At 30.7% G+C, this 4,674-nt stretch overlaps 1 protein-coding gene across 3 annotated transcripts in view; it reads left to right on the top strand.

Moving 5' to 3' along the window:
* Positions 1-2,193: 2,193 nt before the first annotated feature.
* The window catches only part of LOC106691229 (transmembrane protein 41A), a 20,972-nt gene continuing 18,491 nt past the window's right edge, over positions 2,194-4,674 (top strand). The window contains exon 1 of one of the 3 annotated variants that reach the window (XM_014436940.2): positions 2,194-2,374. The gene's annotated coding sequence lies outside the window, so the exon portion shown is untranslated. The remainder of the gene's footprint in view (positions 2,375-4,674) is intronic. The other 2 variants (XM_067053565.1, XM_067053564.1) reach the window with 2 other exon arrangements.

The following is a 4,674-nucleotide window of genomic DNA, read 5'->3' as shown; positions in this document are numbered from 1 at the left end:
GCAGCAGCGTTAATCAAGCTTGAAGGCTACGTATTTTTTTCCTCTTGCTTCTTTCACCACTACCATCAAAGTCGTTACTTGGTCTCCCAACAAATTCTGTGGATTCCTGGTCTGGTATGTTGAAACCATATTCATTTTCGATCCACTCGCTGAATATTTTTTTGAACATCGCCCAGTCCCTATTTACTATAACCACAAATTTTGATCTATCGATTATACTTGCCCACGCTCAGCGGAGAAGGGGTGAGTTAAAGAAAAAAAAATATAATCGCAAAAGAGAAAAAAGAAAAAAACAATAAAGAATAAATTGCTCCTTAGGCACCACGTTATTTTTTCCCTTGGGAATAATGAATACCTCGAAACGATGACTTCAATATACCCACAATACATTTAAATTTAGATAACAGAAAACCTAGGGGTGATACCTACCCACCTGTGGAATTATTGTAACATTCAGTGAAGAACAAAAAAAATAAATAAAAAAGTAAATTAACAATTTGAAAGCAGTGTATATGCATAAGAAAGAACAGCAGCATATGTACAAAAGTTTAATAATAAGAAGAAATATATGTATAAAGAATGAAAAAAAAAGCACGTATTAGACTTCTGAAGTTGTTCAAATTGTTTAATATCGTAGCCACGGTTATTTCATGTCAGGCAGAGGATACACATCTGAAAGTTTTTTGTGAGTAATCAATTACCATTCTTTTTTATGGTTTTCGTTCTGAACTACAAAAGCTTGGGCTCTCAATGGGAGCCTACTCTCTTCAATTATCTAGTCCGAAAAAAGATATAGAATTCCTCTTTCATGAAGACGTAATTTTCCTCAGGGTAAAGTATTCAAATAGTAGAGGAAATTCTATCTTTGTTGGCACCAGAAAGCAGACAGTTTGAGGATATTTAGAAGAGCCAAAATTTTTTTTTGTTTTGGGCGTAATTGAGGTATATCATCCCATACTATGACGTAAGCTCAAATATCTGGAAGTGTATTCAATTTAAAACTGGATAGGTCTCGAATTAGCAGCTCCCAGCAAACTGCTCAAATATGAAAGACTCCAATCTTTCCGTATCGATTAATGCTAAGTTAGTACATTGTTTGCCCTAAAGAGATCTTTGGCTTTTCAAGGATAGAGAAAGAAGCGGCTACTAGAACTGCTCACCTAGCCGTTGTCATTGATTTGGAATAAGAAGTCTAATGACCAATTTTTGTATTCGTCATATTTAGAATTTATTGCTGAAAAATGTTGTCGGGACTTGTCTGGATAGGTCTTAAAAGTAACATTTATTATACCGGGGCATGTCAGATGAATAAGATGCCGACTGGATGTCTACATTTGCTTTAAAGTTTATTTCTAACTAAATAAATTTACAAAAAAAAATTAAAGAATAATAGAAATAATAATAAAATACAATTAAATGCAATGAAGAAAAAGAAATAGGTATTCTCTTTTAGCAGTAAGTAATAACGATTACGGCCAAAGGTACAGATCTAATTTAAGGTTTTTCTCTCCGAAAAGAAAATATCAACCACCATTGGGTTTAATAGTCTTACAGACCTTCTATTGCTTCTTAAACTGTGTGTTTCGTAATATTGAGTATACCTTGTAGTTAAACACCAAATGGATTAAATACATAAGTATGTATGAGTTTTTACTTACTGAAATAAAAGCTATGTTTAGGTAAAAAAAATCTACGATAAATACATGTAATATTAATTTTTTTTACTTGAAGAAGTTTGTCGGGGGGTGCGGTCAGCAAAGAACAACATAAATAAACAAAACAATATTTATTTATTTTATGCCTTTATTTATTAATCGGCATAAAATAAATAAATATTGTTTTGTTTATTTATGTTGTCCTTTGCTGACCGCACCCCCCGAGAAACAGGCATAAAATAAATAAATATTGTTTTGTTTATTTATGTTGTTCTTTGCTGACCGCACCCCCCGACAAACTTCTTCAAGCATTAACCTACGGTCAACTATCTACATCTCATTATTAATTTTTTTTAAGTCATTAAACTTTCATCAATGGATCAATTAATCAATTAATTAAAGATTTTTCCCTTAACTGACTACAATTTATAGAAACAAAAATAACGTTACAACCACTACGTATTACCTCTATACACTTATATTATATTACCTACATGTATATAAGACAAATTAGAGTAGGTCTTTGAAGAACGTCAGTACTAGTTGTTTTGAATTGGGAGTTGACTATTATGATATGTGTTGTATGTGTTAGTGGAATTTTTAATTGATGATTATAATTTTAAAATAGCTTTATAGTCCACTTTAGCATAATGTGAAAACTTAGTTATTAGCTAAATGTTTGTTATGTCGAACGATTGTCAACCAAGTTATTAAGATAGGTAATTTTTTAAAAATTGTTATTGTTTCTTATTAGGCCCCCTTATCCTTAATCTTAATATTTACATCATTTATTGTATATTGTAAATAGGGCACAATAGATTAACATAATAATATTATTTGTCTAGGGACAATATTTTGGTACTATTCTATAATCAACTAAGACAAGATACTTTCAAAGTTTTTAATTCAGAAGTAGTAGATGGTTGATTGTTATAATTTATAATGATTAATTTTTTTTTTGGGAGGGTTAAGAGTCATGGTTATTCAACATAATATTAAAGGAATGAATAATGTATATGTATGGAATAATGTATCTTAATACATTAAAATCCGAAACGTCGGACATTAAAATAGTTTTAAACTATTTGTTCTTTTTTTGACCGCAACCCTGACCATCTTCTTATATTTAAATTTTTACGTTCAACTATATATACATATATTTTAAAACATGTTTAGCAATAAATCCAAAAAAAAAACTTTTTTTTTAGTTTTGCCACTATTCAAGCAAAGCAGTGATAAAAATTGAACCTTTCTAGGATGATATCTTTTACACTGTTTTACTTTCACCTATTTTGAACCTTATCTTCTTTATTGTCTCTTCATATTCCAATAATTCTTGTAAAAATGAATTTAGGGATTATCCTTTGATGACTAAATTGTTTACATATTATTGTTATTCTATCATAATCCTTCGATCCTTGCTTGGTTTGTGCACATAATCATTTCCAGTACAAATGTATAATAATAACAATGCACATTGAGGGTCTCCTTGCTTGATTCCATTATAAATGATCAAGTTTCTGGACCTGTACTAAACCTATGCTATTTTGTATCTATTATACTGTATTGTTACTGTTCATCTGCCCTAAATGTTTTGGAGCAATTTAGGACCCTGAATTTTTCATTTAGCTCATTTATTCCTTTGCTATTAAATGCTTGCTTGTAGTCAAGACTTTTGCTTAGATGTACATCATGTTCATTATATTTCTTTTCCATGTTCTGGATGGTGAAAATGTGGTCAGTAGTTCATCTTACTGGACAGAATCAATACTGATTATTGCCACAATTTCCGACTGCTATGATTAGGAAATTTTTTTCATTGATCAAATATATTCCTTACAGCTCATAAGATTTATTTGTATTGGGTTCAAAAATAGTCACTTCTCTATTGACTGATGAAGCTGTATAATATTCTAATTTAATAGAGGACACCAAAGAAGTTAGTTAAAGTTAACTAAAGTTGGTTAAGTCAACTGAAAGAATTTAAATGTCTAAAAAGCTCGAATTGTGTAAATATAATTGAGATAATAGCACCATGATGAATGAAATAATTTGTAAGGTACCAATGGTGGACAAAGAAGCAATCATTAGAAGGATAATCAGTGGTTATCCAGTCATCCTAGGGGTTAACTGAATTGTAGATGTGAGGATTGCATCAAATACAACATGCTATAGAGGCCATTGTAGCTGAGAAAATTGAGGCGTCACCTAATATGGCGGCATGTGTCCTTCCAAAGTCTGATTGAATTAATGCTTTATTGAGTACGTGGATTGGAATGTTTTCAACTTTTATTGTTTCTCTAGCACGATTATAGTACAAATTAATTCTAATTCATTTGAAGAAATATAAGACAATAAAAATGATTTATAAAGTATTTACATTATGAATCATCGCAAGTAAATTATAGTGATTGTGCTACAATCGATTTTTTTAAATCGACGAGTTAACTTTGAAAATAGACAAGGAGAGAGATCACATGTTGTTTAGTTCTGAGGGGATGAGATCTGGATGCAGATCCTGCGGACCACCCTTTTTCTACTGTCAGTGGTTGACTTCTAGAGAAAGAAGACATCCAAGAAGATTAGATCATCCAAGGAAGAAAGTCACTTTGAAAAACAACAAAACTCTTTGTTTGGATCGCTGGTGGATTGGGCGTATCCTGGAAGCGAACCAGGACAACAGAAGAGGACCAAGCAATTGTTCTACTGTCTGTGATAGTATCTTTAGAACAATTACATTGAGAACCATCATTCATCAAAGAAGCATATATAATTGGTTAGTTTGCTCTACGTAGGATTTAATTATATTTGTAAAAATAGCCATTAATTTAGTCAAGTGTCTTTGTTCTGGTTGTCTGGAAAACCTGCCCTAAGATAAGAGTCAATAATGCTATAAAATTTAAAATAAAATTCTCATATCTGTTTGATATTAAATCTTTTCATTTTATCCTTTTTATCTTCTGAGAATAAATTTAAATTATTAAATTTCCTTATATTTATTTTAAATAATTCTTAAATA

Source organism: Halyomorpha halys, unplaced genomic scaffold (genome assembly GCF_000696795.3).
Source record: "Halyomorpha halys isolate HHAL.00 unplaced genomic scaffold, Hhal_1.1 Scaffold2182.1, whole genome shotgun sequence".
In the NCBI taxonomy this organism is placed as follows: domain Eukaryota; kingdom Metazoa; phylum Arthropoda; class Insecta; order Hemiptera; family Pentatomidae; genus Halyomorpha; species Halyomorpha halys.
The sequence above is the reverse complement of the archived record's forward strand: the minus strand, read 5'-3'. Positions and strand labels throughout refer to the sequence as shown.